Source organism: Pygoscelis adeliae, unplaced genomic scaffold (genome assembly GCF_000699105.1).
Source record: "Pygoscelis adeliae isolate BGI_AS28 unplaced genomic scaffold, ASM69910v1 Scaffold7, whole genome shotgun sequence".
Lineage (NCBI taxonomy): Eukaryota > Metazoa > Chordata > Aves > Sphenisciformes > Spheniscidae > Pygoscelis > Pygoscelis adeliae.
Window position 1 is genome coordinate 687,320 of NW_008825268.1, and position 26,044 is coordinate 713,363.

A 26,044-nucleotide genomic window follows, 5' to 3' on the forward strand; every position below is an offset into this window, starting at 1 on the left:
AGGGGAACCTCAGCCTTCAAAATGCTTAAACAAAATCAGGATATTCTCATAGTCATGAGATTTTGATCCTTCCTTTGCTTTCCAATATAACAGAACATCAGTCAAAGGTTTTCAGAGGCTGTTCAAGCCTTTAGATAATTGGTGGCTTCAGGAATTTTAAGAGAGCTTAGCACTACTGCTCTCAAGGCATACAATGCACAAGAGGTTTCAATCTGCTGGGCACTGTTTCATCTTCAGCTGCTTATGGATTCATCCATCTTTATCATCCCCATTCAGAACCCTGACTTTCAGAGGTGACCCCATTTGTGGCCATCTTTGTTGGCTCCCTCCAGATAGAGGCAGAAGACATTGGTCTGAAAGTAGGTCATGTTTCCAAGACTGCTAAAATTGCTCCCCAGATCAAAAGACTCAGCTTTCAAAAGCTTTGGTTCCCAGAAAGGGACCAGCTCAGAGTGGGTGGCCACTTAGAACTGCTTAAAAAGTAAAACCATCATGATTTTTTCCATATAAGTATGTGTATATATGTATATTCTAGAAGAGTATCTATATTATAGAAGAGTTCCAGAATTTTTCTTGTATTATTTGTGGAACCAGAGTATTCAGTATCTTCAGATGTTGGACAACAGCCCAATTCCCCAAAGTTTCACTACAACAGACCCTTTGTCTGAGAACTTATTACAAGTTTTATTATTAATTGCTCAGTGCTCTTACTCAGGTGTCAGTCATTCAGCTGAGGTGCAGACACAATTCCCAGTGGCAGAGGTAACTAATTACAGCTCCCTCCCCTCTCACCTCCAAACTGTCTGAAGTGAAGCAAGTACAGCCCACAAGCAAACTCACATTTGCACACCTATCTTGCCTGGTAGGTGGGCTGCAGCACACTATGTGATATTTTACTTGCCCATGTCAATGGTGAAAACCTACATGTTTGTGCAGAAAGCAACCAGCCTATAATCCATATTCTCCTTTTAGTTCCTTTGGATGAATTCAGCTTGTTAGAAAAGGGCTTTTGGCTCTGATAAGCAGAAGAAATGGAAAAGCCCAGCTCTGTCTTTATCTGAGACTCGCTCGTCTCAATCTGCGGTAGGTTTGAAACTAGTGAGTTGTTTTGGATAGCAGAGTGGTTGGCTTTTTCAGCTATGGCAGATTTAGATTCAACTTGAGTGGTATTCAAGATGAGAACAGCTAGTAGAAATGAATGGTCAGATAAAAAGCTTTCTCTGGAGAGTTTCCAATACTGCCACCTATGCAAACTGAACTCTGGCACAAAATCTGGAAAAATAGTTGGCTTGGATTTGTCATGTTTCCTTAGTACTGTGGGAAGCCTATAACTATAGCAAGTACTACTATCATCTCTGCTTTAAATATAGCATCTAGCCCAGCTTAGTTTTGTCTGCAGTGATAAATGACAGCTCAAAATATACATTTATACACCAACTTTGGCAAGGACATCTGTGTTAGATGTAAAGAATCCTATGTCATACCATATACATGCTAATGAGCAATACTAGCACCAACACTCAGCTGGCATCCCTATCACAGTCAGCAGCTCCCAAAGCTAACAAAGTTATGACATACATTAGCCTATAGATCTCTCCATTTCTGATGTCTTCCCAGATAAGTTATTTTGCCCATTGAGCCTGATGCTCAAATTGTTGCATTTGCTTAAGAACCATTGCTATATTTAATACTGTTTCTGCTCATTTTTTTCCCCCATACATACATCCTTGTGCAGCAGATGCTCTTGATCCTGATCCCAGAGATCAGGAGATCCTCTTCAAAAACAGTTGGCAATATGGGAAGCAGCTTATTCCTTACCTAGTCAGAGCAGGGGGCTTACTCGGTAAACATTGTACCACCTAGTCTCCAGTTTGATCTTTTTTGGCAGTTCCAGTGGTTTGTCAGAGGCTGATTCATGCAATGTATCCATGTAACGCTGACATTAAGGGATGACTGATACCCTGCCTACTGTAAGAAATAGAGGTTGTCCCCTTTGCTGCTTTGAACATCTTATCCATAGTCTCCTGCAACCATAAGCTTTGTTACTTTAAGATAAAAGCTATAGTAATACAAAAGAGAAATTTTCAAGGTAACTTGAGACAACTAAAAGGGCCCACATTGGGAATGGGGCATGTGGCTCTTCTGAGCACACAAAGCTTTTTTAAGTAGCAGAAAACACACATCTGCTTTTCCCCATGGAAACAGCAACAGAATAGGTAGTTACATGAATAAGTAAATGAGTAAGTGCTGTCTGCATGACAGCATGGATGAGTGTGACATGATATTTTAAAAAGGGCACCAAAGTGTTCAAACAGCATTAGAGAGCAATATTGCTGTGCTGCCACTGCTGCCTGAAGATGAGCTGGAGAGAGGAGAATACAAAGCCATCCTCCCCTTAACACTCTGAATATAAGCATGATCAATATTATTTTATTAAGAGACTAGCCTGGGAACCATAGGAAATGAAAAATGCCTAGAACAGATGCTCAATTTCCATCCCTTTAACCACACATTTCAAAATACATGTTTGAAATAGGCAGTTCCTACCCACACAAATCTAGCTCCAGAGTTAAATGAGTTTGAGACACAAAGGGAAGATGGAGGTTTTCAGTTCTGTCCACTCTAACTTCTATGTATCTAAGTGGATTCTGAGGCTATTGAGAAAGCAAGATACTATGTACAAAGAGGTTTTGTTCAAACACTCCCTCCCCAAGTTTAAATGTGAAGAACTGAATGCCAGCTTAGACCAACAGCTCTTTGCATGGCACTGGTAGCATAAAAGGGATCTGTTCAATAATCTTTCCCAGAATCATGCAGAAAGATTTAATACATCATTAAACCTCAAAATGTTCATGGTTTCAACATGTGCATGATAGTAATATATTGATAAATTAAGACTTTTACCAAGTATTTCAATTTTCCCCAAAAATACACCATGAAAGTGATTACACATTACAAAATGTTCCCATCACCTTTTCAACAGCAGTCATAGTCAACATTTTTATCCATACTATGTTTGAACATGCAGAGCAAGACTCACTAGTAGATTCTGGCAACTTTGTGCTGCTCTGGCACTGCAGAACATAACAGCACCATTATAGCACCTCTTCATTAATGGAGAAAACAACCAAAATACACTAGTAAACTCCTTGCTAAGATTATATTAAAAATACCAAATCTTGCTGAATAATGAAAAAAATATTCACGATTAATAGAAAAAGCAATCAAGAATGAATGATTAGACAGGCAATTGAATCAGCTACAGAACTGTTCTGGTTCTAGATAAATCAATAATTATTTATCCCAATAGAAAAAACAATAGAATAAACTTCTGGAGGTTAGCGGTTGGGCAACTGATTGCTATTACAACATCTGGCTAAAAGGTTATATTTTGGTAAGCACCATTTGATTTTGGACCCTAAGTCTCATTTTTCTGGACTGCATTACACACCTGAAGGCAGGAGGCAGACACCTAAACACCTTAAAGATTCTGGGGCACTCAGAATCTAGCACTCTAAGAGCTACTCTAGGCACTTGAAGATGCAGGCTGACACTGATAAAAAAGGTTGCCGTTTTTAAAAAACACAATCTTACTGAAAGTACATGTAATTTTTAAAGGATCTCAGTGACTTCGAGAACTAAGTAATTCTTAGTGCATCCAATGTATTTTATGCATGCAATACACAAACTAAAGAAAAAGACACTTAGTTCATTAAGCTCATCAGTATTTTGTGTTTTTTGTTGAAAGAACATGATTATTTTTTAATTCCCCATCTGATCTAGTTTAAACTTCAGGGAATGATAGGCATATAATTGTTGCTAAAAACTTATTCTAAATATGGCATGCAGCTTGTAAAACTTCACAGCTCCACTTACAAATTTAATCCCTATCAGAATTTAGCATACCAATACCCAAAAAAACCCTCCAGATAGAAGACAGAAGAGAGAACAAGCCCTGTATGCACAGCACTGGCTACACACATAGACAGGGCACGATGTGGGAGCTGGAGAGTCTGCAGCTTGTCTTCTTCCCTACCAACAATACAGATAGAGCTGTACACTTCCACACATTCAGCTGCATCCTTTCCTAAGTAAGGACAAACAAGATAAAACCTGATCAATTCTTGGCTAACGAGGCCTTTCAGCTGCTCACAACCAATATCTTGCAGCACCCCAAGCGCATTACAGCAATTGCAGAACATGAGTGGAAATAACATCTGTAACACCTACAGCAAAAGAAGCCAAGATCATTTCTATTTACTGGCTCCTGCTTCACTCCTCAGTATGAGCTGGCTATTCATCTCATATGTTGCTGGTCATCAGGACAGATATTTTCAGCTCCTTAATTCATAAAAACTGCAGTGAGAAACGGGTCAAGGATTTGTCAACTGCTTATATGGTAACCTTTCATCAGCCTCTCAACTTCACAACTATTTTTATATGTAATATATATGTACGTATGATTGCTTTGCAGCAAAATAGGTCACATTCAGTAAAAGGCACACTCTGAAATAGTTTTTGCAAAGTCAGCCATTACATAGATTTCCACCCAAGATGTAATTCCCATACTACTGTTCACTTTGAATAGGATCTCAGTGAGGGGACAATCCTGCTGATTATAGATGGTGACCTCTACTTCACTGCCTGAGGCTTTTAGAAAGAGCAATTAGCTAGCTAGGAGAGAGGAATACCACCACACCACCTGCCCTCTGTGGGCAGAGACATCAGGGGATACAACAGAGGCCACATTGAAACTCCTTAAATTCCATTAAAGCTATTGTGTGACAAAAAGACCAGCCTCAACACTGATGAACAAGACCAACTCCAGCCCTATGCACTACCAGAGGGACAGGGTGTTAAAAAAAAATCCCAATTCCCCTTGACATCTTCTGCAGGTTTCACAGTGCCACTTATCTTTCAAGACCCCATTCCCCATCTGAGCACAGCCAGGTACATGGTGCACAGGAAAGGGCAAGGTCCAAGATACTGTCTGTATCCTACACCAGTTGGTCAGACAGGGAGTTGTGGCAGAGGTTCCCCCTTGGGCATCCATGCAAATGCAACCACATCACTGTCTGCAGCACAGGGAGGAAATGACTGGAGGCTCTGGTGTGAGACATGGGGCATTTCTGCCTGGTCTACAGTGGCAGCGCTTTCACAGGAGTCAATTATTCAGCCTGTGTATTTAAAGACTCAGTAAATAACTACTCAGGAGATGGTTTTTTCAAACATACTAATGATATTTTCATCAACAGACCCTTTTTACAGAAATAGACGAAGGAGAAAAATATTTGTTCAGAGTGTGTTTTATGGAAGCTCCATTGGCTGGTGTTTTATGGTAAATTATTACAGTGTTCTGGGGACAAACAGACCTGGTGGGCCAGACTTACTTCTGTTCTTGAACTAGGCACAGGTGCTAGAGAAACAGCTTGTACCTTGTCTACTCAGAGTCAACTGAAGAAGGGATTTTTCCCTCCAGTCTGCTTTAGAATAGCCCTTTAGTGCACAGATTCACTGGAACATAACATTATCCCCATCATCATGCCTCTTCCTTCTCCATCTCTTACTGAAGATTGCCAAAGAGACGGACAGATTGGGAAGTGGTGGGTTCACCCCCACACCCTCCAGGCTTTCTAGGCTGCTCAGCCACACAAATATTCAGCTCCCCTTTTGGAAGAATGACTTGCAGAAGATCCTGCAGACACATCTGCCTCCAGTATTTGGTTACATATTCTAGTCCTCAGAAGTACCTCTTACCAACATAACCAAGAAAAGTTTCCAAAAAAGGAGGAGGATAAGGTTGTTCTAAGCAGCAGTAGGCCATAACCTTTCTTCTTATCTACAGAAGGGTTCATCCCTAATTACTATTCCTATCTTTGGGCAGGAATTTTGGATGGTCTCTCTTTTAGGAGCACTTAGGAAATTTCCCTCTAGCTCTGCAGTCAGCTGCTCTTAAGTCTGTCTGCAACAGAAGACAATAGGAAACAGCATGAAAGGATGGATCCAGTCAGGCTAGCACTCAAAACTGTTCATACCAGGATCTTTCTCACAGTTGCTCAGACAGCTTGGAATATTATTATTCTTAAGTGACTCATATGATGGCATATTGTCAGTAAGGCTGTGGCCTTTTGTACAGAGCCACAAGTCCATGTTGTGCCTCTGTCCAAAGCAGGGAGAGATGCCACAACTGTTCCACATCTAATAAGCAGAGACATACTGCCAGTTGTGCAAAAAGGGACATTTGAACTGGCCAGCGACTCAGTCTGTTCTCAGGAAGATATGCAGTCAAACAGCCTGATACTTGCAACAGGGTCTGAAAGCTGCAAAAATGGAAGGAATCCCCCCTCCCCTGTGCAACATATTTTTGGTGGATCCCAACACCTGAATTTTGAGCTGTGCTTTGGGATTGGAGACAAGATTTCAGCATTATAACCCCCTATAAAGTAGGGGCTCCAAGGAAGCCAGATACCTATAGAAGTTTGTATGCACTGGAGCTCACATGCTGCTTGTGACCCATGCATTTTGGAGCGCAGATGCCTCCTGCAATTCCCTCTGTTACGCCAAGGACAAGAGTGCTCTCCGTCACTGCAACTCAGTCCAAGAGAGTCACCTTATTCAGTGACGAGCACCCCATCCTGTAATAAGCCACAGAAGTCCCACCAAGGAGGAATACTGGCTCGAGGAAAGTGCAATAACATGGGCCTGGCTTCATGGTTTGGCTGATCACACATGCCCGAGTGCTCAGTTACACAACTTTACAATGAAGGACCACAAATGTTTATATCATGCAGATATCCCAGCACTTGTGGATTAAAGTTGCAAGCATGGCAAGACACTGCTTTGCAAGTGTCCAACAACAGCAATACATTGTGCAAGCCCCTCCCAGCTGACCTTTTTAGGCAGATTTAGACAGATGCCTTCAAATTGTCTGTAACAAATTGATACTTTTCCAGCAAGATGCATCAATGTCCTGAAATCACTTATACCAATAACAAATACCAGCCACAAAAACCAGAAGCCAGTGGGCCTCATAGTTCACCCTACTCATTACATGACACGATCTTTATAATATTTACCAGTATATCATAGCTGAGCTGAAGTAAGCTACTGCACAATGAGCACCTGCTTGTTTCTTCAGCTCATGCATTATGGGCCAGATTTAACCTCACTACATTTAAGTGGGAAACTCTCTGACTACTTGATTTGATCCTGTGATATGTAAGTTGTTTTATGTACTCAAAAGTTGCAGGGGGAGAAGAGAGGCACATTCAGGTGACAGACAAATGACTAACAGATCCTTTAACTAGATGACGATTGAAGAGTTACTATTGACTCTTTTATGCACTATAAAACCTGTTAAGGGAATTGGATATGAGGTAGCCTTCACTCCCATATATACACACTTTGCCATGTGGTTCTTGCATTTACAAACTTGCCTGGATTAATTCATTAAGTGGAGTTTGTTTCCCAGAGGAAGGCTATGTAAATCTGCTCAGAAAAGCATTTCTGAGAAACACAGACAAACAGTGGGCCAAAATCTCTGCTGGCCCACCTCCACTGAAATCAGAGCAGCAGCAGCAAATTCAGCCATACATTCTTAGAGCATTACTGCTCAAAAAATCTCTCCCAGAGGGGAACAAAAAACAAACAAGAGAAACATTTTCATTAACAAGAAATTAGAGAAATTTATTTAATCAGAGAGAGAAACATTTAAATCCTACCTCTCTATATAAAGAGTTGCCCAAATGACCATCACTTCAGACTACGAAACCTCTGAACTTCAGAGGAACTAGGAAAGAGAAACAAACAAATGGAAGGGAGGTGCTGTTAAGGGGAAAAATAATTGTTTTCCTCAAAGCTAATGTTTCTTTTTAAGAGACCAAAGTGATCATTGCTTCATTCAGTTTAAGCAAACAAAGCACCAGATCTAAGCAAAGGATTTTAACAATAAGTACAGTTCCATTAAGAAATTGCTTAACACATTCAAATTGGCATGACTAGATAATTGCAAGAAACAAAATGCTTTAAAATTAGGGCTGCTGATTAGGACACAACACCCTCTTAGTCGAAGTGGAACAAATGACCATGACAGCCCCACTAGTCTCTTTTGATATAAATCAAAAAGGGAGGCATGAATTCATCTCCCCTGCTCCAGCAGAGAAAATAGTGTCATTTCCAGATAGGGAAGCAGGACATTCCCAGCACTACCGTAAGCATTTCCAATGGTTGGCTCATACCTCGAATGACTGATATGACAATATTGTAGCTGATCTACTCTTCAGTAATTAAATCATGATATATCTCCCAGAGGAGAAAGTGCATAATATTCAACGAGGTAAAATTCCCCCAAGACCAGTAAACTACTCACATCCCTTTCAAGTCCTCTGGGGTAAATGTTCACAGCATCTAGCAGAAGCCAACCTGCCACTTCGGTAATGAAAACATAGGGGTGAGAAATAGAATATATTCCAGCACCATCTCCTTTCTCTGTCCACACAGGGCTTGTCCACTCCTGACCCAGTGTCCGCAAAACATCTAGCACCCTCTGAAAACATTCTTTGCATTAAAGAAAGTTAATACCTTACCGTTAGTACACTGCTAAGAGATGCTAGTAGCAATAAGAAGAATTAGGATGCTTTAGTATGCCTAAAAGGGCTAAAAGATATATTGAAGTTCAGTTAATTGTTATGTTTGCTGTCTTGCAGCTACCCATTATATTCTCTCCCCTGGCGCAATCCACCAGTGTGCTCAAACTGTGCATTGCTCCCACTTAAATAGCATCACACCCAAACTTTGAGATATTTAACAGAGCAGAGAACATATCTGAAGCTTTAGGTGTCCTGAGGTATCTCAGTTTCCAAGCTGCACAGTGGCTTCTGGCTGTAGCCATCTGCGATGCTGTAGCCTCAAGGTTTTGCTGGAAGACCCATGGATTATGACACCTCGTTCTTCAAATCGGTGATAGCTTTCAAAGGAAAGGGCTCCAGACACAGATGCAACTGAAAACAGAATATAATCACAGGGAAGAAATATAGACAGAATATCCAATCCAAAAGATTTGAGCTAATTTTAATCTAAATTAGTTCTGAATCCTTTGGTGCCTTTCAAAGCTTTTGCAATACTGACCTAAGTTTTTGATACTGATGGGTTTTTTTTTTTACTACCAGGTTTTTTTCAGTGCTCAAATTCTGTTCCAGTTAGGATATTACACCTCTGAAACCCCCTCTTCCTTCAAGATGCTACAAATCAGTTAGTACTCAGAAAAACCACAGACATCTAAAAAAATGTAGGTCTCATCAGCTTTAGTGGCAGTTCAGCACTGCAAAAGACAGTGGCACTTGCCTTTCTGCAGCTCCAAACAAACATCTCACACCCACACCACAGAGCAACTTTTGCCTCCCCTTCCATATTTGATGGGAAAGATTTCCCTTTCTTCCATATTTTTTCCACAGAATCCCTGCATAGAAAATAATCAGAACAGTCTCACAGTGGTTATCAAGTTTATATATAAAGAGATGATAGAACTCAAACAGTTCCCAACACCCACTACTCATTGTATTACCCTCCATCTTCTGATTTAATGAGCATTTGTAATGACTCAATCAGCTCATACTGAGACACACATACCATTTCTCACTTTATTCAACAGCTCTTGAGGCAAGAAAGAAGTTTGACATGGAAAAATAATCCACTCGTCAGTCCTTGCGTTTGTCAAGTATTATGTAGGGTTTCATTATACACCTTGGAGTTAACTAGAATTAGATATTTGATTCATGTGCCAAATATGATCTACATAAGCAGTTCACTCACTTTCTTTTGAAAATTGTTCCTAAGTTCACATGGTTTTCCATCAAGAGATACTTGTGAAGGGCAAGTAAGGCAATCTATTCTGCTGGAATTATGAAGCAAAAATAGTTTTATTTGTACCCAAGATGAGGGAGGGAAGAGGTATTAAAATAAACCAAATATTCTTATGGATTAAGATTTTTAGTGCTAAGTACATTCGTCCACATCCCAGTTGTGGGAAACAACAATTTACCTCTTCTAGCAAGCAGTGAATTTCCAGCAATAGAAGCTGAAAGAAGTAGACGAACTCAAGCTAAGCCATCACTCCCCAAAGCTTTTTTTGCTCTGCATCTGTCCAGATTTCTTGAGCAAATCTCTCACCCCACAATACTCATCTCTGCAGTGTATCCAATACAGTCCAGCAGCTTTCTTCTGTTTCAAAATTGGGCACACTTGTATTTGGACAGAAGCTAAGCAGGATGAGATTAACTCCTTGATTCGGAGTTAAGCTTTTCTGATGAAACTATCATGTATTTGTTCAGATTCAAAATACTCCCTATATCCTCTACCAGATGGGCAAATCACTTTCATCTGCTACAGCATCTTTTACTCCTGAGGAGCAACCTTCTATGTAGAATAAAGGCAGAACTGAGCACTAAAAATCAATTCACTCACTGTTCTCCTGGCCAGCTGGGTTTTTGGTTTTTTTTTAATTTTTTTTTTTCTTTTGTTTTTACACAAAGTGAAGCTTCCCTGGAGAGGTGCTCCACAAAGCTTCACCCTGCTGAAGTCTTCTGTCAGGGCATGCGAACTGGAAACACCAAGATCTCCCAAATAAAATTTTATTCCGAGCCCATCTTATCTAGTAACGCAAAGTTTTAGCTGCTGTTCTGCTTTCTCCACAGAAGCGGAATTCAGCTGAAAAACTGGAAAATAAGGAGAGTTAAAGTCTCGAGCTTTATCTTTAATCTGGTACTGCAGTCAGTGGGTATGGCATTTGACATTTCTAAGGACTGTCAAGCTGAACTCTAACCTCTTAGCCAAATCTTATCACAACTGAAATCAAAGCTGCTGAGAGCTGATGCCAGTCAGGAAACTTCTCCCAATACAGTTGATGTGGTTTTAGAGGCTCTAGCACTGGCTCTTCAAATTATTTTATTTCCTATTTATTGCTTTGTTTCTCACGTATGAAGCCAGATCTTATCCTGGGGCACCCTGCAGTTTAGTATTTTTTAATAGTTCTTACCCAAGGGTTTTGCAAGCAGATGGGCTAGAGAGAAACAGGATCCTGACAGCCAGACGGGATCATCCTGTATCACATGTAAGCTCTCACCCTCCCAGATTCAGACCAATTAGAAGGCAGCTACCAGATAATACCCTATAGACTTTGAATGTACCCATGTTATGCAAGTGTACCATCACAACAGTTCTCAGAAATATGGGAATCTGGAACATTACTTTTTTCTTGCACTCAGACTGTTGATATCTTGTTGAAAAAGGACATGTGAGGAGAGACATGCTGCTCTGCGAGAGGAGGGGGTATAACAGCTGGATGGTATCCCTGAGAATCCAAACATTTAGGAACTGTGGTAGACAGCTTAATCCACCAAAGCCAGAAAAAAGTTGTGATTGCCAGCGCATTTAGAAACCCACAAGACAGAGCTGTCAGGACAGTACAGAAGTCTCTACCATCCTCATCCCTGTTTCATCAAGATCTGATGCAACTTGCTTTCAAACGTTAAGCTGTCTGTGCCATGACTGTGTAGAAAGCCACACCCTGCAGGGGTACAAAATAGCACTGGTCCTTTTCAGTGTCCCAGGCAGCAGAGCAACTTGAAGGCTAGAAGAGCAAAACAGAGCTATTTAGCCCACCCACCCACTGTCAAAGCTTTCTCTGCATGAAGTATAGCTAGGCAGCCACTCTGACAGTGTTTACTGAAAAAGAATGCTATTTTCCTTCTTAATTAAGAGTTAAGCATCAACCAGGGATTTATCGGCACAGAGGTGCTGTAAATAAAGACTACATGCTTGGAATATGGCACAATTTGTCTACCACGAGTGCTACAAAAAAAAGGAGGCCTGCCTGTAACATATTCATTAAATACAACACAAATATTGATACAAAAAGCATAGTGGAGAAGAGGTGGACTCAAGGAGCCAGCACAGCTACCGGTGGCAGTAAGAGTGCAGAAGCATGGACTTTAGCCCAGGGAAATAACCCACTAGGTGGCCCAGGGATTTTGCATCATTCTTCTTGAGGTATTATCTCCAAGTCCTGCCCTGACTACTTATATATTAGCTAGATTGACGCTGTTTGGATTAACCCATACTAGTCACCACAGTATGGAACTGACCTTCCATACAAATATTAAGTATTTAGAAGAGCAAACCAAGTGTTTCTAAGAGCATTAAAAAAAAAAAACAGTGAACTTCAGATAGTGAAGCATATCTGGCTTCACTAACTGTCCCCAGGTGCACTCAGGAGCATCCTCACACCTGATTAGCTTTAGAATCTATAAATCAGAAGTGCAAGCTTCAGTTTCAACTGCAGTTATTCCTCAGCTTGGACCATTTACAAAAACCTCTCCCTGGTGGGTACTCTCAAATATCCTCTGAGTATGAGGTTACAGTTCATAGCTCAGTTGCTCCACATATGTTGAGTAACATTCAAAACATTAAAGTAAGAACAATCAGATATCAGAGACTTGATTATTTGATAATCATACAGACTATTAGAACTGAGATTTCTTTAATGATTTAAGCACCCAATAAAAGAGACAGTGTACTTAATGTCTAGGTTAAAGAGAAAAAAATATTTGGAGATTGGGGAAGAAAAACAAGAAGCTTAGAAATAGGACAAGGAGGGCTTTCTACAGAAAATGAAAGTGTTCAAGAGAAACATTGGCTGGCAGAAAACAAGGCAAAATGCCTGGAAGAGATGAAACTACATGTGGATTTACCAGTCTCCTAAGACCATCCCCCTACTGGAAATTCACTGCTCATCTGCAAGAACAAGGGATTATTTGACCATAGCTGGATAGAAATCAAAATCCTCAGGAACACATTTTAAAAAGCAGGACAACTTAGTTCTTGATATTTTTCTATTTTGCTCCTTACATAATGATAACATTAGAAAGACTGGACCCACTGTGTCTCTGGACCACTTACTGAAAACAGACTATTCTTTCAGTATTTGGAGCCATAGAAATGCTTGAAACAACAGCTGGAATCATATTTAATGACAAATTAGGGAATGAACACTCTAATATAAAATAAAGAGGAGAGCAGCATCCATATGACATGCAGCAACAGTGCCAGGTCTCAGGCAAGGTCACTCAAAGGCTTGTAAAACAGGACAAAAGTGAAGATCTCGTGACAGATGCACAGTTCAAGGTGTAACCCTGAAAGCACAGCGGGAGGGAGGAGCTGGCTGTATTTGAAGAGACAGGGCTAGGGGAGGCTAAAAGTGGTGTGGGGCTTGCCTTACTTCAGCAAGACTCTCACTCCTGCAGGGGAAACAGGAGAAACCCAGAATTTATTTTAAAGTCTCTAACTTGTCCTTTTATGAGGACTGTATGCTTTGTTAGAAAGAGACAGTCAGAACTTGTGTACTTTTCTTTATACCAAAACAATAGTAAAAGCCTTTATACAGAAATGTTTAGAAAAAAATTTTAGTCTTAACAGTCATAAGTGATGACTAAACCCAGATGAGAAGTTTTGGCAGAAAGAAGCCGCAAGGACCTAAGGAAGGTTATTACCAAAAAGACAATAATAAGTGTTCTTGTTTGCTTTAGTTTAGGCAATAAGGCGTTCAGGAATACTTGAAATCTTTACTCACATCCCTGCTCTAATTCGCTGTGCCCTACATCCCAGACTGTAGGATTGTTGATTCTGATATAGAACTTGCTATAAACTTCTAAAGCAGAACCTTAATTGAGGTGGTTTAGGATAAAGTTTTCATCAAAATAGGTACGTTTACAGGGAAGTTTTTTTGTTCGGCAGGCTTCCTCCCAATAATACAGATTATCCTACTGAAACAATTAATCTCTGCAATGATGGTCACCCAGGAGCAAAAACAATTCTGTGCAAAGTGCAAATCATTTCATCCAAGAAATCATAGGAAATGATCTTCCTGGTCATACCAATCCAGATACGCCCTTTTTCTCTATTTTAAACCTTACTTAAAAGTAGAAAATCATTAATAACTGAAACACAGCAGAAATAGCAAGAATGGCTGTGAACTGTATGGTTATGTTCGCGGTGTCTTAGAATGCATTGTGTCTGCAACTCAGTACAGTTATTTTTTGTTTACTACTTTTGAATAATATTTCCAAAGTGTTCTTTTATGGCAGAAAATTAATCATTTTCAGCTAGAGTTTGAGAAGTGTTTTCCTGAGAAGCTGAAGAAAAGTTCTCCTAATTCTTTTAGTTATAAAACTGTATTATACCTGATCTAAAAAAATTCTGGTGAAGCAAAATTCCTAATTTGGAATGCATATTGATATATATCTGTAGTGTCCATTGTGGCATATTTGGGGAAAGAATATGCTGCTGTTATACATGATTTTTGCATGTGCATATTTGTTAGTTACATTTAGAAGACATTCCGTATGTTCTCCATCATATTATCCACACATTTGAAGTCACTGTACAATTACAATCTCCCCAATGATGCTGCAGGGCCAGGCTCTGCCAATATTCTCTTCTAGAGGCTAACCCCTTGCACTGTATACTGTAGTCTCCAAATTAAATGTAACCCCAATAAAAAGCATGTAGTTCATGCTAGAGAAATATCCCTGCATAGATGGTCTCCTCTTCATTTCTTTACATGCACTGTTAACAGCTGTTCTGACAACTCCCCATTCACACCTGTACTTATTAATATTCCTATACTATCAGCAATTTTACCTATTTTTATACCTCTTTGATAAGCCATTAAGATAACTCACATTTGTTGCTCTTATAACCTCAACATGTCCAAACAGCAATGGTGTTATATCTAACACAGTATCCACCCTCTGACCACAGCTAACAGCAGGTTTGGGGGCACAGGGGAGGGCTGGGAAGAAGAGTGAGGCTACGGAAATACCTCTCACTATACCTTCCTGGCTTTTGGAGATCAGTGGTTTACAGACCATTTATCACACTTGTAAATTGAGTTGCACGGATAACATACCTTAAAATACTGCATATATTTTGGATCCAGAAATACCCAGCATTAATTCCATGTCTTTCCACAGGCCACATACCAGGTCTCACTTGCACTTGTGGATGGGGTGAGGCAGAGGGGACCATTCTCTCTCTCCAACGTCAAGCACCCTATTAATAAAATTCAGCATACAGGCTCTCTGCCTGCCAAGGGAGCCTCCCTCTTCCTCCTGAGGACATCTGTACATTGTGCAGCTTAATGCTCATGCACTGCTTCCAGACTGAACCAGATCAAATGTGCACACAGAAATGCATAGCCACTCCCATTCGTAAGCACACCTAGTGTTGTTTGCCCACAGAAGTACACGCATGTGTGCATGCAGCACATACATCACTCTCATCTATGCTCACTTCATTAAACTAACATTTTTCCTTTTATCTTCAGTTTTTACATAATTTTCTTGAGGGGTCCTCTTCCACCCCACAAGTTTAAGGCTTCAAGTTTTTAATGCTTTTATTTTAAAAAAGCATAGGAATTTCAAAACACCAAGTATTTCCACATGAAAAGCCCTCACTGTTGACCACTGAGATCTAACACTGAAGCACACAAAACCCAGATAAAAGCCACCTTACAGATAACACACATTCCCCCCAAGCCCTTAGGACTGTATTGAAAAACTACAGCCTGCAATGTAACTAAAGACATTGGAGCAGGTGACTTTTTTTTATTGTGCATTTCAGACTTAAAATAACTTTTGCTTATGTTTATTTATAATGACATTCATAAGAACAGCATTGTGGATGTGCATAAATACAACACTGACATTGCTGAAATAATATCCAAGATCAAATAATAAAACCTGGGATATGATTTTGAATGTACAGAGTTGATTTAAAGCTGCACAGCTTCACAGACACACCATTTTCTGAGGCATGTATTAAGCGTGCAGCTCTACAAGCCCAATTTATCATTGCCTTAAAGTGCATAGTCTTAACTATACTCCTGTCTAAAAATCTTACTTACTATTGCTCTGTGAAATATATGTGTACTGCAGATGAAAAAATTAAGAGAAAGGCTTTTATTTGGTTTACATTCAACGTAGCTTTCTTCTGAATAGTTAAATGGACTGTATTTAGTTTGCTTTGCTGTTTTTGTGTTTTTCTCTTAGCAACAAGGAAAAAAGATGGTCTTTAACTATACAAAACTGTAACTGTAAAATCAAAAAATTGGCATAGAAAATAGGATATTTGAAACTACTATAACAAGTCATTTACACTGTTTAAGCTACAAATTGAAAGTATTCCTTTAACTTTGAAGGAATGTAGTTTTGTGTAAATACAAACAAACATTTAGAATTGTGTTTTATACAGAAGCTTTCTTCCCAAAGAGTTTTACATGTGGAACCGATTCAAATCCTAGGAAAACCCTGAGGACTTTTGTTCATAGGAATATTCCCAACTCAGTGAGATTATTCATTTATTTAAAATTAGTCACCAGTTGATGTATTTGTAGAAGTGAGTCTGCATGAAAGATTTCTTATATACCACTGAAATACAGACACCTCTAAAGCAAAATAAAGTTGTTCAACAGCTCTATACCACAAAAGGCACCAAGAAATAAAGCCATCACATTTGAATAAGGGTTCAAGGAAGAGACAGAAAAGCAGAATGTAACAGACTAAGTTAAAACTTAACCAGGACTTGACTTTACATCATTTCTCTACACAAAAAGCATACCACAAGGTATTTAGCAATATGTTCACAAGTCAAAACCTTGCCTCTGCATCTCGTGAAAAATCTAGCCTCTGCCAGAGATGGTTTATCCTAATTTAGCAAACCCCAGAGGAGAGTGCCACTGGTTTGAGTACCATTAGCATCACCTGCAAGAGATGAGATATTGCACAGCAAAGCTCCAAGAGAGCTGGAGGGGAACATACACCAAAATTTCACAGCCTGGAGGCTGTAGAATTTCTGCTGAGTAACCAAAGGGGATAAGTTTTACTAAAGGAAAAGTATTAGCATACAGCTGACAAAAAAACCTCAGAATCTGTTATGATCCTGTAAATCTTGGGCTGAGAATGACTGCCATGGCCAGTTAGCCATGCCCCACGCAGCCTTAAGGTCTTCCAAATACCTTACCACAGATTAGTGAGATGAGCAGCTCCAAGCCAGTGAGCAGCCCTGCTCCCTGCTTTTCACAAAAATATTCCAAACAAATATTTGTTGTCAGTAAAACACTAAGAAAAACATGCTCAACTTTGCACCTTTCAGCATGGTTTGGAAATTAACGACCCATGAGTTGGCAGCACACCTCCTCCTTCCTCGGGTTTGGAATAACTCAAGTAAACTATGATAGCAAAGTGCAAAACAGGGTTTAAACAAGAGACTGCCCAGAGTATTGAGGTCTTCCACAAATTCCTTTTTCCTAATCTGCATTACTGTATCACTAGCTCCTGTTTGTGAGTTTTCTGTGGGAGGAGGAAGCTAGCTCTTATCAGGTGGGGGAAATCAAAGTTCAGAACAAGAGCTGGGCACTGCTTAAGCCTCCCTCAGGTTTTTTTCCCTCCATCATCATGTTAATCTCTGCCTAAATATTGCCCACAGGTAGAAGTCAAGCCTCTCTGCAGTTAGAAGAACAAAAAGGCAAAAGAGATTATGATCTTAAAACAAGATGGGGGAAGCAGGTGTTATTTGCTGCAAGGCTTTTGAGGGTCAGCACGACTCTAGCAGGACTAGTCATATGCTAAGTGATTTAGCTGACAGCAGGGATGGTGTCATCCCTCCCCCTTTTTCTGTACAATACCAGGTGTAGCAGGCAGTGTCAAACATCAGCAGGCTCTTTGAACATTGCAGGATCACCAGTACTTGTGTTGCTCTTAAGTACCTGCACCGATCAAGACCTAAGGCTGCAAGCTAATTCTGTATGCTTAGCTGTATACGGCACAAGGCAAGTCCTCCAGCATTTAAAGGTATACCTGCAGAAGTTACTTGTCGAGCCAGAAAGGCTAAGACAAGCAGGTGCATCTGTACTGTCCCAGGCTTGATAGTCAGATGTGTTTAACTATTTGTGCACCGTGTAACACACTGGCTGTGTCCACCAAGTATTATTCACACTGACAACTGCTTGCTCTGGGCTGACCCAGAGATTCAGAGCTTAGTGCTAAGCTCAAGCTAATAACCCTGCAGCTTTTGATCCACTCAGCAAGTTAAAACTGCATCTGATATACTGCAGATTTTCCCCAGCACTCCCTGCAAACCTGCAGCACACCCTCCAAAGGCACAGCTGTGGCTCACCACATTGCATTCCCACCAGAGCTGCCACACAAGTGATCTGGTGGCACACAAAGATGCCAGATCTGCTCCTGGGTAGTGTCTTATCAAACAGGCACCTTTTTGGTAGGAATTGAACAATAACTTCCTCCCACAGCATATGCCAGCTTTATCTAAGCAGTTCTGCAGAATGAACTATACTAGCAGTCTTGGTGGAGGGACGTTACTGTAGAAATGTGTTTCCTTTTAGCAAGCTCAACGTCTGTTGTCCAATTTCAAAGTGGAATTGCTTTCATTCTGGATTTTCATTTTATCTCAAGCCCACAATTAAACTGTATGTAGATTTGAGCTGTACACGCTTATTGGAAGTGGCAGGCTCTGAATGACTGGCATGCCTCCAAGCTTGTGAAGTAATTACACTCACTGCAGTTCTGCTACATCCAGGGGAGCTTGAAACCAAGTCTCACCAGTTCTTATGACCTAAAGTATGCTCACAATGTGTTTGGGCAAGACCAAAACAGTCAATGCTACCTGTGAAGACCAAGGGGACATCAATAGACAGGATCAGCTGATCCAGAATGCTGGAGTTTACATTTACTGGAGGGGTTTTGAACAACAGCCTGACTGCATCTTTTGTTTTTTCAAAATAAAGACTAGATCCTTGTTAATGTACTGCTGCCCATGGTACACTCCCACAGAGCAGTTCCAGCAGCTGGGTATAGTCCATTTGGAAACCAGCTCTACCTCATCCCCTCTAATGCGTCCTGGAAATGATCCCATCAAGGAAGAATTCAAGACAGGGAGGCAAAGAGGTGGCTGCACAAGAACAGGGTCTGTAGGCTTCAGCCATAGCCACAACCTCTGTGGTCAGTTTTGGGACCTACAGAATAGGGAGAATGTGCTGGAAATCCTGAATGCCCTATGAAAGCACCATCACTTGATATAATGGAAAATGATACAAGACAGCCTCATGGGTGCTGGGGCTCCTACCACTCCAAGCTTTGCCTGCAGTAGGACTGTATGTACAAACCTTTGTGTCAATAGGAATTTAGCTAAATTAGTCCTTAAATTAGTTAAATAGTCTTAGGTGCTTACACAGTAAAGCCAAAAGCAGTTTAAGGAAAAGCTCTGAGTAGAAAGTATTATGTTTAGACAGACTGACAGAGCACCCATGTAACTATACTGGTGATGATTAAACCTCTTCATTACAAAAGTGTAAGTACATGCAGAAGCACCCTTTTTAGCATGAAACATGAAACTTTAAAAAGAAATTGTTTAAATATATATTAGATATCTGAAAGAAAACTGGCAGAATGAATCAGAGAGGTGGTTTGAAAAATACTTCCAGGACTTGCCGTTAACAAGGCTGACAGGATTTTGGTTTCTTAAACAACGGCACAGAGAGCTTTGAAGAAATAAAGAACACTATAAAAACACTTCACAGAGAAAGTAAACACTCCACCCTAACTGGAATTCTCTCTCCCCTCTTCAGATCAGACATTCTGTTATGTTTTCAAGCCTGAATTTCAAATCCAGCCTCAGAATTCCCAGTCTGATGGCTGTTGGACAAAACCCCAGTACCATTCAGTGAGGCACCTTATTCCAGGCAGTGTCCTCACAAAAAAAAAAAAAAATCAGTACTCTGAGTTTATGTTGGATTTCCTGTGCAACATATCTTGGTGTAAGGTACACAGGAAAATTCAGACTCTTAAGCTAATTATAAACAGCAACTTAAAAGCCATTAAGAACTCCAAACTGAAAACAAAGCTTCAAAATTCAGCATCAGACTTCAAGTGATTTTAATCCTTTAGGTTTCATGACAAGCTCAAGCCAATACCATACATGACCAGCTGCTTTTAGTGTCTGATGCAAACTGCATCAATTTTAATTGACAAAGTCCCATCAACTTATTCCAGCCCCTTTGGATTACTCTATTTTATATTAAAAGAAGTTTATGCTTGATATGACATTTCTCTTCTCTCAGCTCCTGGTGAAATGCCACTGAAGCTTTTTGCATTCATCCCATTGAACATTTTCCAGTGCTGTTTAACCCCTTTTGCACATTTCTATCTAGCATTGTACCTACCATTTACTTTCATTGTCAGGCGTGCGCCAGGTCTCATGGCTCACTGCGTGTTCGAACCCAGAACTAATTGCACTAAAGTGAGAGGTGAGGACCCATTTACAAGTGCAATAGCAACAGATTCCGCCCCCCTCCCCCAAGAAACGGTCAAGAGAAATCACTTTAGGATGAATACTGTGGTGACAAGGAACAACACACACTTGTAACAGTCAGATAGCTTTCTCACCTTAAATATTAGCCATGTCTAAAGCAGAACATGAGCCAAACCATTTGGAGATTCAAAAGCACTGAATTTGAACATTTCTTCCATTTGCCCATTTGGAACAGGCAAGATTACTTTTGGCTTGTAGAGTGTGAGAAAGTTCCTTCTTGAAGCTTTTCCAAAAAAGAATAGGAGCAAAAAGCACCTTCACTCAAAAATATCCGTTTCCAGAACATTACAGCAATGGTTTGTAGAGGCTGTGAAAAACTGGATGAGCATTAGCCCTCCTACAAGCAGGATCAAACTCTGGGTTTTCTGAAATGAGTCCATCCTCAATCAGTCATTAGTGCCATTGCTTTTTGCCCAATGAGTTTCACTTTCAGTAACCAGCTCCACACATGCTTGAAAATACAACCCTGAAAGTTTCAGAAACTTAAAAGTAGGAAGAAGTGACTTTCCACTATTTTAGCTAGTAGCCCAGTAGAAGTTGCCTGAATGTTAGGATTAAAAAAACACCATTACACCACTTAGAAATAATATTTATCTACTGAAGTTGTGTCTGCTGCAACAAAGTCATCAATTTTGAGCAGTTTAAAAAAAGCACTAAATTATAGAGTGGAAGTGCTTAAACACACAGCTTTATCTGCAGGGAATTTGCATGTCAGATTTGCAAACGAGGAAATAACATGGTTTTATGATCCTGGCATAGAGTAGACTGTGGCTGATGTGACCATTTAAGGCTAATCCAAATGCTTACAAACTTTTGCCATTTACTGACTCCATTCAGTACACTCAGACATTTATATCTAGTCTTGCAAGAGCAGTCCCATCAGCTCTGGTCCCAGTAGGACTGATTTGTTTTGGTGACCTAAACTCCACCTAGAGCCAGCCAAGTGCCAATACTTTGGATGTGGGGAAGTATTTTATTGCAGGACTGGCATCAGTACCTACTCCACCCTCTTCACAGCGCTCTGACTACAGGGCATAGCCAGGGCAAAATGAGGTAGAAAATGCTGTTTCTAGGTGAGTATCACTAGGAGTATTGGAGGGCACCCAGATCTTATTTTCTTAGTCCAAAGCCAACACAAAGCTCTATGGCAGGTAAAGAGGACACTGACTTGTAAAGCAAGATTTCCGAGGTCTGTTCCTGGTCTGTCACCTACCTTGTGATCCAGGACAAATTATCTTTTCTCCCTCTGCCTCAAAAGGTTTCTTATCTCTTTCAGGCTCCTTTGGAGAAACCAAGGACAGGGAAGGGAGGATACAGCTCATGGTTTATTCATGTGACCCAGAGGTAGAAGATTCCTCCCACATTGTGACTGACAAAACATCAGTAAGATGTATTAGTGTTGCTTTCCAGTTATGTCTGAAAAGCCTGACATCAGCAAGAAAGTAATACTCATCTCCTGCTTTAGGTGATAAGCTTCCCAGGTAGCAAAGACTTCTCTCAACACGTGCCGTTCCCTGTGCATCACAGAGCTCTGATATTAACTTGGCTTTCTGGGGACTACAGTGAGGAGCAAGAACAGTCTCAGAACTCCTCTAATTTATGCTAGCAGCCAAACTACCTCATCTACTACTGCGTCTTCTGCAATAAGTCTGACATAAGGACCTCATAACCCAGAGGGCAGAGACCCTTTTATTCAACAAACACAGAAAATTTCTTCTGCCTTTACTTTTTCAATCTGTTCACATTTTTCTGTCACTATTAAGCAACCGTTTCTTGTCTGGGGGTAGTTGAAAGATCCAGTCTGCTGCAAAAGCATCCTGCCAAAATAGGCTTTATTCCTTCAAAGCAAGTAGTCATTATTTGGGAACCAGTAAAGACCCTTACTCCCCTAACTATCAAACCCTATAGCTGACCCCTTGGAGAAAGCTGTCCAAAGGCAAAGAAGTCTTTCCACTCAAGACAAGCAGAGACCAGGGCAGACAGCTGGTCAAGGAGACAGATATATACTACAGAATATTTTAAGTAAGGGAATTATCTCCTTAGCACTGACTCGCAATACTTAGAGGGCAGCAGGAAGCTGGTTTGCAATGCCAGGCTCTCATCTCTCCTTCCATGCTTTGGTGATGAGTCAGCAGTCTGATTTTTAGTCAACACAGTGGAAATTACATTTCTTTGTTCCAAAGCATCATGGGGGGCAGCAGAGTCAGATACTCTGGGATGAGGCAACAGCCAGAACCTTCACCCTACAGCTGGATAAAGCATCAGCTTCAATTAGTGGCATTCTTAACAGGCAGGTTTGGCCACGCCTCAGGGAGGACTGGTCTGATAGCACAGCTCCTGGGACAACAGGCTATGGACACAGGTATGGATAGGGTGAGGGCCACAGGGAGTAGTGCTCAGCAATCCTTGACAGCAACAGACGTTTTCAGCCTGGAGGTTTCTCACTTCAGGTGTCTGCCCTTTTTGTTCACTTGTGGCCTCCCTCATAGCTTCCATAGAGACAGACTTGGCTAAAAAAGGTCATCCCCATGGGACTTCCTACCTTCATAACCCCATGTCAGCAGTATCTTAAATTGTTTCCTTCTATAGATGTTTTCTACAGAGGTTCTGTGAACTATTCCCAGCATCATGGTACATAGTCATTGATTACACAAGAATTAATTAATGAAAGTCACATTCTTGGAGGTATACATTTAAAACAGGGTTTGCCTTCCCCCACCCTGCCATTCAAAGTTTCCTTCCATATGTTGGACATGCTCAGAACTCCCAATTAGAGACATAGGAACTGACATTTCAATTTTACTGAAAACCTCCAAGTCAGTTTTCATCCCAAATTAGAGAAGTTTCATGTTTCAACAATTAAATTACCATCTCAGGAAAATGTCTGTTGGAGTCAAAAAATAATTCTATTTCAATAAAATTGAGAAGACTTGTTCAAACAATGGTGTTTTGAAGTTTGATAATACTATAACTCAACATATTTTCAATGAAAGCATTATTCTGAAAGGAAATCTTTAATCTTCATTTGCTTATATGACAGAGCTACACCGATGCCAGCATTTTACCATAATGGTTTTCAATTTGTTAAAACAAATTTTCTTTGTGTGGAAGCTTTCTGTCAGAAGGCTTCCTACCACATCTGCTCTCAAGAGCCTGCCTGCCTCCCTAGCTGTCATCACAAGCCTCTGTTGAGCAACGCACCCTGTGAAGAGGAGTCAGTAGATTACAGACATGACTACTAGTGATCAGCATCTTCGTGCTGCTAAGAGAGCATAGTTTACATGTCAACAAATGTTCAGCAATACATGCTTTATATTCCTTAAAACTGACCCCAGCTTCTCTTCCTTGCCTATTGCTTCAGCCCCATTTTTGCATGGTTTCCCCACCTCATAATGATTTTAGATCAACAAATTAAGGAAAAAAAAAAGCCTTAAGACTGTAAATGCATCATTTATAAAGCTTCCGATCTCAGTTTTTACCAGCCATATTTCAGGGTGGTAATTATCTGGGCAACACCACTAGTGAAGCCACCAATTTGCTGCCCTGGGGGTTTCAGCCAGGTGAAGAGTACTCTCTGTGTATCCATTAATCATATTTCCACCCAGCCTTTTGAGAGAGATACTTAACATTTAATAAGTGGTTGACTTTTTGTAACTTAGGACTAGAACCAGCAAAAGGTTCACTCATATAAGCAGTTCCCACTTAGTAAACCATTGGTACTATGCACATGAATAATAACAGCTCCTGTAACCAGTGCTCTTCCCCATGGAACCAGGGAATCAGTGGTAAAAATGTATTTGCATGAGAGCAGGCACAAAACCCACACCCTGGGACAAGTCCTTAAGACAACTACATTCAAAGAAGTTACGGCAGATACCACTGTTCTACTCTCCTGTATTTATAATGAAATGCTTCCAAGAGGTAGATTTCAGACACATGCACCAAAGAAATTAATTGCACTGGTAACTTTCCAGTGAATGACATTTGTTATGTTTGTTCAAAAGTAGCAGTCCAGTGGAGAAAATGTAGCCTTGATATTTTACTTGCATAATCAGCAAATGAGCCAGAAGGAATGCCAAAGCAAAAAGACAAAGGGCTTGCCAGGAGAAAAGAAATACACAGATTTAGTGACAGTAATGTTAAGATGGGATAATCCAAAAAGTGGAAGGAAAATGAGGAATGTTGGGCCACAGTCTCCAGTCTTTTCTGCCTGTGCTGTTGATGTGGTACAATGATGATAGACTTCAGCTATTGTTTGGAAAATGAGATATCTACTGTACAGGTGTAAAGCCAGAGGCAGCAGTAGGGAGAGGGGATAATATGGTGGATCACAATGGCCCAATCTCCCAATTACCTACTGGTAGGAAGATTTTACAGTTTGCCATCGCTGCAGAAATAGCGCAAGCTCTAATTCTGCCTGTTATTCTAGCCAGCTACTGTCTGCACTCAAGATACTCTAAACTGACTCTCAACAGACTGGGCTCTCAGCTAGTTATAAAAAGGATAGTACTTAGTTATATCAAGCTTGTGACCTCCCCAAGCTGTGAGCAGAATGCTTGCTTTAGATAGTGTAAAGCTGATAACCCACCACCACCATCCTAGCAGCAGGTCAAAGGATTAATTTTACTATAGGAGAGAACTGCAGGGTGAAGCCCAAAGGCATTGATGGTTGCAGCTGACTAAAGTGCAAGAATTTGGATTTGCACGTGCTGTAATATGAGTACCAATATGATATTTCAGTTTAAATAGATGACAATTACAGCATGACAATGGTTCACACTTCACTTCTTGAGCCCTCAACAGCCAGCCTTGCCAGAGTTGTAGAAGCCAGGAGCAAGGGAGGGGGAAGCCAGAAGTCTCGAGGAGGGATCCTGCACCTTTGTGGTAGACAGGAGGTATTGGAGTTGGTGTTTTAGGTTGGACTATGGCACTTCCCCAAAATCTATTAATTCTGGGGTAAGCTTCCCATCAGCTTATATGACCACAACCATAGCCAAATATAGCACCAGAAGACAGTCATTAACTTTGACAAGACTTTGCACCACAGTTCAGATACTCCAGATGGAGATTATCCAATTCACCTCACACTCAAAACATGCCTTGTAGGCTGACAATATACCTTAGAGGAGCAATGCTGCTCTTTCACCAGGACAAGTGGGATGGACAAGGGGTGGGAACACCAGATGCATGGGGAAAGGATACATTGCCTTTGCACTCTTCTCTCACACTTAAAGGAGAATAGCTGTTTCTGACAATTGGCTAACCATCGTTTGTTTCAAAGGCATCAGCAAAAGGCTAAGGAGCAGGCTTGCCTCAGATGAACATCTGTTTCTAACAAAGGCTGAAAGAAGTTGGCTGACAGAAATCCAAGTGCCCTCAAGACCAAAGTAGTACCTGGCTTTTAGAAACTGGCACGCAGAAGAAAATACATTTTGTAAGGAACACCAAGAGCACCAGAAAACCTTCCTACTTTCCTTGGTTGTAAAACTATCCAAACAAGGAGAGGAACTTCTAAGGGCTTTGGGGGAATTAGTAATACCAGCATTATCCACATTTAAGAGAGTTAAGTTTAAGGTATACTGTTCCCAAAACAGATTGTTGTTAA

At 40.6% G+C, this 26,044-nt stretch overlaps 1 protein-coding gene across 1 annotated transcript in view; it reads left to right on the forward strand.

Annotated features, from left to right (window-relative positions):
- Positions 1-26,044, forward strand: part of FN1 (fibronectin 1) — a 233,102-nt gene that overhangs the window by 122,372 nt on the left and 84,686 nt on the right. The window lies entirely within an intron of this gene.